This window comes from Talpa europaea, assembly GCF_964194135.1.
Source record: "Talpa europaea genome assembly, chromosome: 9".
In the NCBI taxonomy this organism is placed as follows: Eukaryota; Metazoa; Chordata; class Mammalia; order Eulipotyphla; family Talpidae; genus Talpa; species Talpa europaea.
In genome coordinates this window covers 48,231,073-48,243,581 of record NC_140076.1, presented here as the reverse complement: position 1 = coordinate 48,243,581, position 12,509 = coordinate 48,231,073, and the positions used below count along the sequence as shown (strand labels likewise).

Below are 12,509 nucleotides of genomic sequence, written 5' to 3'. Positions count from 1 at the left end.
CGCTGCGCCACCGGGGAGGCCCATTCTGTTATTTATTTCTGTACTTCCATAAATTTAGATATCAATACAATCCCTATTAAAATCCCAATGGCGTTCTTCACAGAAATATAACAAAAATCTTGAAATTTATTTAGAACAAGGAAAGACCCTAATAGTAAAAACACTTCTGAGGGAAAAAAATAGAACAAATATGGGGGCAGAGAGTATCATGCTCCCTGACTTCAAATGGCACTGCAAAGTGACAGACATTAAAACAGATTGATATTAGAATAAAACAGACATACAGAAACAATAGAATAGAACTGAGAGCTCAGAAAAAAAGAAAAACCACAAACATGTGGACAACTCATATATGACAAAAGGAGCAAGGAAAGTCAATAAATGGTGTCAGGAAAATTGGACAACACATTGAAAGAAAGAAAATAGAGCATTATATAATACCATAACAAAATTAATGCAACAAGAATTAAAGACTTGGGTGGAGGACTAGAAACCATAAAATACATAAAAGAAAACACAGGTGATATACTCCTGACATTGGCTTTGAGATGTGTTAGGGACTCGAGTCTAATGATAAGAGGAAAAAAAGCAAAAATAAATAAATGGGGCTGCATCAAACTAAAAAGTTTCTGTACAGCAAAGGAAACGTGCATGAAAAATGAAAAGATACCCTACTAAATGGGAAAAGGTAATTGCAGATTATATGTCTGACAAGAGGTTAATATCCAAACTATACCAAGAGTGCAAAACACAGCAATTAAAACAAATACGTTGACTAAAAACTGGGCCAGGGTAACTGAATAGACACTTGAAAGAAGACATACAGCTGGTCAACAGGCACATCAAAAGATACTCCTCATCTCTCATTATTAGTGAAATACAAATCAAATCAAGCTATCTCCTCAAACCTGTGAGAATGGCTATTGCCCAAAAGATGAGAAACAGCAAGTGTTGGAGAGGATGTGGAGGGAAGGGAACCCTACACATTGTTGGTAGGAAAGTAAATTGGTGCAGCCTTTACAGAAAGCATTAATGGAGATTACCTCCCCCCAATTTAAAAATAGACATTTCACTTGACCCAATTAACCCAATTCTGGGTATTTACATGCAAAATACAAAAAGAGTAATTTGAAGAGATACATGTCCTCCATGTTTATTGAAGCATTATTTACAATAACCTAAAACTGCAAACAACCTACATGCCCGATGATAGGTTAATGGATAAAGAACATATAGTGTTTACATACAGTAGTATACAAGATACTATTCAGCTATAAAAAAGATGAAATCCTGCCATTTGCAACATTGAATGGACCTACAGTAGTATGTTTGGTGAAAAAATCCAGATGGAGAAAGACAAACACCATATGATTTCACTTGTGATATATAGAGAAAACAATGAACCAAATAAAACAAGAATCAATTTTTAGATTAGAAGACCAATTAGTGGTTACCAAAAGGGAAGAGGAAGGGGTGGTTTAAACAGGACAAAGGGATTGTTTTTACAATAAAGGATAGAACTGTACTTTTAGTATACACACTGACTGCCAATGCTGCACACCTGAAATTATATAATGTTATGATGTAGTATTACTTCAGTATAAAAAAAATTTAAATATAAAAATAATACATTTGGTTTTGAGGGAAATGTTTGTTGAATCTATCAGATCAAGATAGCTAATCACATTCCTCAAATCTTCAATTTCAAAGATTTTGATAATGTGATACTGAAATCTACTACAATGGTGAATTTATCATCTTTTTTATCTATGTAAAATTAATTTAAAAAATTAAAAATATTTTGTGATCCTATTATTAGGTAATTATAAATTTAAAATATTTCTATCTTCCTGATGCGTTAAAACTTTTACCATTATTTGCCACCTTGATGCTTGAAATACCCTTTCCTTAACTCCAGTTTATCTAATATTAATATAACTGTGTAAGTTTTCTTTTGGCTAGGTGTTGCTTGGTAATTATTTCATTTTTAACTACTTAATATCATTATCGTCTATCTATAGTTAGTTTTTTTAATACTAATATGATGACCTCTGTTTTGAACTATTAAGATCCATTTATTTAAATTTATTAAGTTACATTAAGTGTAATTATTTGTCTTCTTGCTTTGTAATTTCTGTTTTTCCTGATCTGTCTCACCTTTATTCTTTTTTTGCCTCATTTTTTAATTCCATTTTTCCTCCTGTTTTTTATTTTACTTCCTTTATTTCTAGCCATTCAATGGTCATTCTCAAAATGCAAAATGCATATTAACTTTACTGTTTAAAATTATTAAAATTTACTGCTTTCTTCTCCAATAAAATCCTCAGAGTACTTTAAAATCAATCATTTCCTCTCCTTCCAACATAAAATTAAATACATTAGTACTTTGATTTATCATACCCTTCAAACATCACACCATCATAATTACAAAACATACTGGTTTTGGTTAAATTTACTTGCATTTTTACTAACTTATCGGCTCAGCATTCTTCCTGGCACTTAAACTTCCCTTCCATCTCCTTTGCCTTCTCCAAGAAGTACATGGTTATTTTTAAAATTTTTAAATTTTTTAAAAAATTTATTTATTTACTTACAAAGAACCGGGGTGCAGGCCAGATGCGCGGGAGGGTGAGAGGATTCACCAGAGACAGAACGGGGAACAGAACAGGCAGACTGACGAAATACCCTGCTGAGGACGTAATAAACTGCTGAGGGGAGCAGCGGGCACAACAGGAGAGGTCTTCCGCGCCATGTGGGACCCTCGCCGGCCAGCCGGGATGGAACCCGTGCTGCAGAGGCTGCAGACTGCTTCACAGCACTGCACTCAACTGCCCGCGACACCAGGGGAGGCCCAGTACGTGCTTTTAGAAGTAAGGGTGTGTTGATAAAAGTACTGTCAGCTTTTGTACACCTGAAAATGTCCTTATATTTTGTTCATTCTTTAATAATAGTTTAGTGGGGTAATCAATTTTAAATTGGCAGTTATTTTCTTAAGCCCAACTATCCACATATGGACCCAAAGCTATTTGTCTTTGTGTCTCACGAAAAGCCATTCTGACTCAAAACACTAAATTTCTATACCAGTAGTTATTACTTTGGGAACCTTGTCATCTATGTTTACTCACCCCTTGAGTTTTAGCTCTTTATGTGTTTTTCTCCAAGAGATTTCCTTATGAATGAGGGCAGTGGAGTTTCTTATTGAGAGCTCCTATTCAGCAATGGGCTCCTGCAAATACTTTGTGTCTCACTGCCTGGCAGTGTTATTCAGACCAAGCAAACTAAGCCCATTATTACTTACAGCATGGTGCAAAGTAATTTTCAGCCAGCATCCATACTTATGTGACAATTCAGGTTTATGAGAGCATATCCTTTGAACTCTTATATTTCGTTAATGTTCCCTTGTTTTCCACTTTTGAGGACTCATTAACAGAAAATATTTGTGGGGCCTCCCCGGTGGCACAAGGGGTTAAGTACTGCACGATGAAGCAATACGCAGCCTCTGCAGCAAGAATTCAATCCCCAGCCATCCAGGGAGCAACCCACATGGTATGGCAGACCTCTCCTGACTCGCCTGCCGCTCCCTTCAGTGGTGTATTTCAGTCAGTCTGCCTGTTCTATTCCCCACTCTGTCTCTGGTGAATCCTCTCACCCCCCGCATCTCTGGCCTGTGCCCCAGCTCTTGTATGCATAAATAAATCTTCAAAAAAAATAGAGAAGCCACTACGCAATATTAGCTACTTGCTTCCCTAAGTGAAATTTTAAAAATTGTCAATAATTCATATTTATATGTGTTTGCATGCTTAATTTATATAAAAATTAATATTTAAGAAAATATGTGACAGTTTCATCAAAATAAAACGTCTGGACTATCACTGAGTATGACATAAACTTTTTATATATGAATTTCAAAGAAAGAAAGATGGAAACTACTGGAATTAGTCAATGTTAATGGAGAAATACATCTGTAGCTAAAATGAAAACTATCAATAAATTTGTTTCATAAGAAATATAATATGTTTCCCTTCTCATATAAATATTTAATTACTACTTATATTACCAAACATGGCCAAAATCAAACATGATTTTTTCTCAACCTCTGTTTTTCCTTATTTTTATGAGGAAATAATTTGAAGGAAGCTCACTCCTCTATCATCATCTTGGTGATATCTCAAAATAAGCATGTTTAATTATCTGCCATCTTGTAGGAATTTACTTATTACATTTCTAGAAAAATGTACTTTAATATTTACTATAGTGGTGTGATGAAAAGTCACATAAATGTCTTTAGTTGAGGTTTTTGGGTACAGTTTAAGTTTACTAAAAGATTTTTAATGAAATTTCAAATTGTTCATTAGCCATGGGAAAAATCACAGCATCTAACAAATCGAACAACTGTGCCCCAAAGTTGTTATCAATCATGAAGGTTATTTCTAGCAAAGACTTCAGCACCCTGTTCCTTACCAGGCATATTTTCTCCTGAAAAAAAAAAAAAAAAGAAAAGAAAAAAAAAAACCTATAGATAATTTCATGCTAATATTATGATATCAGAATGAATATTCCAAAATGTGTGATAGGATGCAATAATTAACTAATATTTATAATTATTAGTAAGATAGGGCCTCCCTGGTGGCGCAGGCAGTTGAGCGCCACACTGTGAAGCTGTCCGCAGCCTCTGCAGTGTGGGTTTGATCCCGGCCAGCCAGTGAGAATCCCACATGGCAAAGCAGACCTCTCCTGTTTTGCCCGCTGCTCCCCTCAGCAGTGTATTTCATCAGTCTGCCTGTTCTGTTCCCCGCTCTGTGTCTGTTGAATCCTCTCACCCTCCCACACATCTGGCCTGTACCCTAGTTCTTGTATAAAAATAAATAAATCTTTAAAAAAATTATTAGTAAGATTAAAAAAAACAATTAAATGGGCATTAAGTACTGAAATAAAGTTTTTTTTTTTTTAAATCAACACACTGGGCCCCCTGGTGGGCAAAGGGGTTGAGCACTGTACTGTGAAGCAATCCACAGCCTCTGCACCATGAGTTCGATTCCCGGCTGGCCAGGGAGAAACCCACATGAGGAGGCAGACCTCTCCTGTCTAGCCTGCTGCTCCCCTCAGCAGTGTGTTTCAGTCAGTCTGCCTGTTCTGTTCCCCGGTCTGTCTCAGGTGGATCCTCTCACCCCCCACACCTCTGGCCTGTACCACAGCTCTTGTATGCATAAATAAATAAATCTTTAAAAAAAAAGAACACAAACATAAATATGAGAAGACCAGGTTAACAGTAATTCCTGTCAGAATGAACAATATGTGACACGTTTGATGAACATGCCATTCAAGCTATTAAACAGATAGAGTCCAACAAAGATGATAACATTCCCACTCATAGCACTGAAGGAAAGAAATCAGTTTGGTTGTGTTGATTTTCATATGCAAGCTCTAAAAAGGGCATTGACAAAATATGCTCATTTTATATATATTTTCCACAATCTTCATAGCAACTCTGAAGACAGAGAGGAGATCACCTTTTACATACAGATAAACTATCTGAGCTTCAGAGAGATTAAATAATGTGCCTGAAGACATAAAGCATGGAACTAAAACAAATGAAGGCATGTCCATTCACCTCCATGCTCTTTGTACTAAATCAAAATACTTTAAGGTTCCTTCTGGCACTAAGAGGGGCAATTTGGCAATACTTCACCTGTAGAATATTTGAAAACCAGGTAACCAGGCATGTCATAATTCAATAAAAATGGCAATTTCTTAAGTGGGATTACAGATTTGTATTACTAATGTAAGATGTCTTCTGCCTCTTGCTTTACCTAAATTACAATACTAACATCATATATAAATCAGATTTTTCAAAATTGAATCCAGTTTTCCCCACTGATGAATTATAAATAAAAACTGTTTTCGTTTCATTACTAATTAATCATAAATATTCCCCATCCACAAATCTTAAAATTTTTTTGGCCTTCAGTTTCTTCAGTATTTACTGACATGCAAGCTAATTTCATAAAATATCCCAGAAGAGTAAGCAATTCAAAATTCTACTAATTCACCTTTTTTAGCCAAAATTTCACATTATATTAAAGGCAACTTATATAGAGAGAAATTTTTACCATCCTTTTTTAAAACTGACAATTTAATATCAAAAGACTTTTTCTCCTGTCAATGATCTAAAAAAACCCCCAAATATCATGATTTATTTGAAGACGCAACCTACCTCCATCCTCCAGCATTTAAAAAATGTGACTGTTCTGTAGCTACAAATATGTAACTCTACTGCCATCTTCTGGCAAGACAATTTCCCAATTTTTTACAACTACAAAAGAAAATCCTCCAGATATGAAACAACTTTACTACTTTCTAATACTAGATTGACAAAAGCAGAATAAGTAATTTTTGCAAAAAGCCAAAAATTGGAAAATGTTTTTATTTGTGCATGTTACATTCTCTCAATAATAATAAAATATTGAGCACTTCACTATATTTAAGGCTCAGAACTAATAGTTTTATAAGCAAAATGAAAATTCTTTCAACCTTATGAGATGGAGCTTATTATTCCCGTTTTTCAGGTGAAGAAATTGAGGATCAAAAAGTCACATGGTTTGCACAAGGTTACACAGTTATTAAATGGCAGAGGCTGTGAATTCAGGAGCTGATTGATTCCAATGACTCTGCCTTTTATGCTACAATATTCTCTGTAACATCAGATAATAGAAGTTGATTTTTTGACTCATTTAGAAAATTACAGCTTAATTTGATCAATATGGTGATAATATTTCAATTAGGAAGGAGAACAAGAGAGTTGCAGAACATAGATTGAAAGAATTAACAGGAATCTTAATGTTCCTACAATCAAAATGTCCATATAATTCAGAACTTTATTCCCTAAAATCTCAGCAAACTAGGTTCTAATGTTCTATTTTATTAATAATACCATGTCATTTTTAGACTTTTCACAATTGATTTTTTTAAGGTTCTTCAGGCTTATTAGTGTTTACATTTAAATTAACTGACGAAACTTTAAATAATAAACATTAGTTGGAAATTACTACACCGAGTAAAGATTATATTTACTAATTTATATTCAGAGAGCTTTTACTTATTCAAAGGGATAAAGTATCTTTTTCTCCTATACTTCTATATTTATATACACTGATTTAAGTCATAAACCATCTCAATGAACATCTTGTTAGTTGTATATTGTGAAATAAATTGCTTAAAAAAATCTGCCCACAAAATAAACAGCACATTAGCAATAAAAAATTTATATGCATGCAGTGACAAAATGGATAATTTAATTATCTGTTCCAGTGTCTTTACAAATCAAATAATCACATCTAATTTATCATCCCAAATCCTACTTTACTAAGTTCCTAAATAACTGAAGTGACTAACAGTTATAAACAACAGTATGAAATATAAGATGCTTAAGAGAATATATAATTATAATGTATATAATTAATTACTTTGAAAAATACCGTAGTATGTAGAAAAGTGGGGAGAAAAAACCTGTCAACTATTGTTTGAACTATACTGGTGCTCTTTGGTTCATAATTACATCAATTTACTATAAGCAATTTTTAGTGAATCATTTTATCACAAACTTTCATGTTCCTCATAATCTATTCTGCCCAACTCCTAAACAGATGTTCCTACTGAATATATATAAATTTTGATTAACTTCCTAGTAAACATTATAGACTAGATCATTCATATGTTCAAAGATATAATAAATACTACAGTAGACTTAACATTTCCATAAGAATTTAGAATCAAGGCCTCCCCTGGTGGCGCAACGGTTGAGCACTGGGCTGCGAAGCTGCTCGCAGCCTCTGCAGCTCTGGTTCGATCCCCAGCCTCTGGCAGAGGGTTCCACATGGTGTGCAGACCTCTCCTGCCGCCTGCTGATCCCCTCAGCAGTGTATTTCAATCTGCCTGTTCTGTTCCCTGCTCTGGCTCTGGTGAATTCTCTTACCCTCCCACGCTTCTGACTGTACCCAGTGCTTGTATAAATAAATAAATAAATCTTTAAAAAAAAAATTTAGAATCAGTTAACAATTTCTACCCAAAAAAAGTCTGCCGTCATTTTTTTTTTTTTTAAGATTTATTTATTTATTTATACAAGAACCGGTGTACAGGCCAGATGCCCGGGAGGGTGAGAGGATTCACCAGAGACAGCGCTGGGAACAGAACAGGCAGACTGATGAAATACACTGCTGAGGGGAGCAGCGGGCAAGACAGGAGAGGTCTGCTTCACCATGGTGACCCTTGCCGGCAGGCCGGGAACGAACCGGCACTGCAGAGGCTGAGGACAGCTTCACAGCGAGGAGCTCAACTGCCTGCGCCACCAGGGGAGGCCCGTCTGCCGTCATTTTTATTTGGACTGCATTGATCAACACCAGAACCAATAGCAACACACAACATACCCAATGTAAATATGATTGCATTTCTCTATTTGAGCAACAAACACAATAAATTGCTTAAATATCACTTAAATAGCATCAAAATAAAAATGCTTAGGAATAAATTTAATGAAAAGTGAAGTGATATATGTACTGAAAACTATGAAACAATGCAGAGAGAAGTTATACAGATCTAAACAAATTTAAAAATATGTTATTGGGTTAGAAACTCAAATTGCTAAGGTGTCCATACCCCTCAAGAGAACATACAGTCAATGCTATCCCAAGCAGGAAAGGATCACCCCAGTAGGCTTTTTCAGAAATTGACAAGCTAATTCAATGCCAATTATATGTCAGTATAAGAATGAATAAACTGTATCAAAAATATCAGTAGTTTGTTTCTTTGTATTTCTGACTACTACTCAGCAATAAAAAGGGTAAAACTGCTGATACATGTGATAACAGACATGAATCTGAAATACATTATGTCAGCATAAGAACCAACACTCAAAAAGGAACAGAATGTGTGATTCTATCTATGTTACATTCAAGAAAGGGCAGCAAATAATTAGTGGTTCTCACGGACATGATAATTCAATAAAAAGGGACATAAGGAAATTTCTTATAATGACAGAATTGGCATGATTATCCAAGTGTATGTGTTTGTCAAAACTCAGCACTAAATTAGTAAGGAAGTTATAACTCAAGTTTTTAATACTCAAAAAAAAAAAAAACCCTACATCTGTACACAACATGAGTTCCAACAACATAATAATAGTGAAAGAATCAAAACACAGTGTTTAGAAATACATGCTTATATGAGAAAACTAAAACAAAGAGCACTAGAAAAACTAAAATGAACAGCAAGAAAGTAAACCACATAAAAGTTGGGATAATAGTTAACTTTGAAGGGAAGTAAGAGGATAGAGATTTGGAAGAACCACAAGGGTTAGGGGAGCTTCCATTGGACCAGCATTGTTCCATTTCTTTCTCTGGTGGTTCACTGAGTAATCACATTGTGATAATTCATTGAGCTATTATCAATGTTTCATGCCTTTTTAAAAAAAGCATGCCAAGTAACTCAGGATAAATTATAAAAGAAAAAAAAGAATAAATATATTTTATATATGTACATTTATATTTATATATATATATGTGTGTGTACATATACATGTATTTATTTATATCAAGCATTCCTGAATTCATATCTTGGCTCTACCATTTGTTAAATGTGTGACTTTAGGCTGATCTCTTAACCTTTCAAGGCCTCAGTTAACTCATCTGTAAAATGGGAAAATTATACTTTCTCAAAATGTCATCATGTGAATTCAATGAGATCAATGCAAACATCACTAGGGGTATCTGCTTAGTTTCCAAGTCCCCTTTTAGGGTTCATCTTATCTACATGGGATGGGAGGCCATAATTTTATATCACCCCACTGCTGCAAAACTGTTCCAGAGACAGATATCTCTCCCAAGCTGGGCTAATCATGAAGCCCTCCAAGGAGCTTAGAATAGGAAATGAGCAAGTTCATTCTCTGTCTCGGCTTTATCATGAACAGAAGAAATATAAATCTCCAAAGCAGTAATGTACACATATTCTATCCTCTACATGACCAAAGCAGAAACAAAAAAAAAGACTAAAATCACAAGATGAGAATGTGCTAGATGTTTTTCTGATTGATTTTTGGTTCTGATTCCAGCCCCTGACTGGGGCTTGTCCTTGTATTCCACGTAACACAGAATTCTATTATTCTATTATTTACAACTCAGAAGTCCTACCTAAATGCATTATATACAGGGTAAAACCTCAGGAAGGGCTCAAAATATGCTGACTGTGGGAGTAATTCTCTGATCTTTGAACTCTTGAATGAGGAGAAAACTTCCTTACCAACTCCTTGAAAGAGTTCTACTCTGTTGCTCAACATAGAGTGATTTTGATGAGCTACTTACCCCTCTATTGGAAGTCTATTAGAAATCTGCAAGAAAAGAGTCCAGCCTTAAATTTCCTGCTAGACTCAAAAATGCTTAATTGCTAAAGACAGACTTGAGAAAAATTCCAGTATAGCAGAATAAAAATTACAACAAGAAAATCATAAATAAAATCAACTTAGAGCCTAAAGCAAAAAATTCACACAAGGTAAATTTTCATCTAACTAACTAGGTTGATTGAGTGTTTACAGTTCATATTGTCCTGGATTCTCTTTTGTCTTCAGCAATGCCAAAAGATTTAGACCGCTACATTTTTTTTTTTTTTTACATCCACAAACAGGAAGCTATTTTTCCTATACAGTAAGGACAGCATACTGATAATCTGAGTAATGCTGACCTGAATTTATAACTAGATTCTAGTAAGCCCAATTCTTTGAGGAGGGCAGGCTGTTTTTTGTCTGTATACTTATCAAAAGTCAACCTATGTATATTCATATGAAGCAGTTTAGAATCAAGTTATATAAGTTAAGCTTACCACACTAAGTCTTTATTTTACCTCATTTGTTCTTGTAAAATAACACAATTAGAAAGACATACACAGTGTTGTTACTAACTATATGACTATACCTTACTCAATATCTAAGCTTCAGAAGACAGGAGAATCATCTCATATAGCTGTTTTAGTAAATTTTATATACTGTAAGTTCTCTATTATATGTTGATTTTAATTTAGTATACTCTAGTCCACAAAACATGAAGTTAGAAAAATCTGAATCAATTGTTGCATTGTCCCTTGATATATGTAGAACGTAGTATTTTAAAAATACAGCTGCCAATTTCAATAATACTAATTGTATTGACATTTTTTAATCTAAGATTCTGAAAAAAATCATGTATTCTACATAATTGCCTTTTTGTGTGAAATCTGATCTCTTATGAAAATACTTTTCTCCAAACTCCAACAGCCATTCATATCACATAGAAATAGCACCAACATACAATAAAATAATATTTGTAAATCCATGTAAAAGTTCCCGGAGCATGCTGGGAATCTAATTCTAAATTAATTGGATACAGTATACCAGTAATTGTGAAGCCATCTATAAATGATATTCTAAATAAAATAAAATACAAACAGTAGAGGGTGCTCTAATTCAAGTGTCTAGTATCCTACTATGATGCTTATAATAATTTTCTCAAAATCAAAAATAAATCAAGATAATCATCAGCACCAACAAATTTTGCTTTTGACAATGGAGATAATTTGAAACAAAATTCCGTTTTTCCAGAATATCTAATAGAATTCCAGCAAAATCATATCTTAATGCACAATTATAACATAATTAATGTGTTACATGGAAAAAACAGACTATCAAGGAAAACAATGCAATGTTTAGATGGTTAAGCAAAGTTGAATCTTATATACTATAGGCTTAAAGTCAAGGGATAAAGGAAGGCATTATGTGTGATCTGCTATGAGATTCATACAGGATATCAATGTCTCTCACTCTCTTGTTCTCTTTCTTCTCTCTCTTTCTCTCTCTCTCTCACAAACACACACACACACACACACACAAACGTGCATGCATGCACTATCTGCTCGCTCACACACAATCTACTCACTACAAGGGAAATGCATGTGGTTTATACCTTTCTCTGTATTTTTCTTTTCCCTAATAAATTATCAAGAGCACCCAAGGAAATTCTAAACAGTGGTACTTATTGATGGGGGCCAACTTCACATCTACAATAGTTCAAGATTAATAGGGTACAATAGGGGAAAGCCAGAGATAAGACAGAACCAAGCTGTAAAACCACCCATACTCAGGAACCAATATACATGGCAGTCAAAGAATTAATCAGATTACTGGAGGCTTGAGAAATTTTGAACATGAAAACACTATGTCATAGTTTGATGTATTTGGCACCTATAATCTCTCAGCACTCCCCTTTGTGTTTATCTGACAGGTATAATAAGCAGAGCTTATTTAGAGTATAATAAACAGAGCTAAATACCCACCTGCCAAATTTCCTAGTCAATGTCACATCATTTAAGACCTTCTAACATAACAGTTAACAGCACACACACTAGTTAAATAGTATTAATGGTTTCAAATTTTTACATACCCGTCCTTTTATTAAAAAACTCTTCTGAACCATATATATATATACTTTATT

The 12,509-nt window shown here is 34.3% G+C and overlaps 1 protein-coding gene across 1 annotated transcript in view; it reads right to left on the bottom strand.

Annotated features, from left to right (window-relative positions):
* Positions 1 to 12,509, bottom strand: part of PIGK (phosphatidylinositol glycan anchor biosynthesis class K) — a gene marked incomplete at both ends in the record, with an annotated part of 90,681 nt that overhangs the window by 36,784 nt on the left and 41,388 nt on the right. The gene's annotated exons all lie outside the window — the stretch shown is intronic.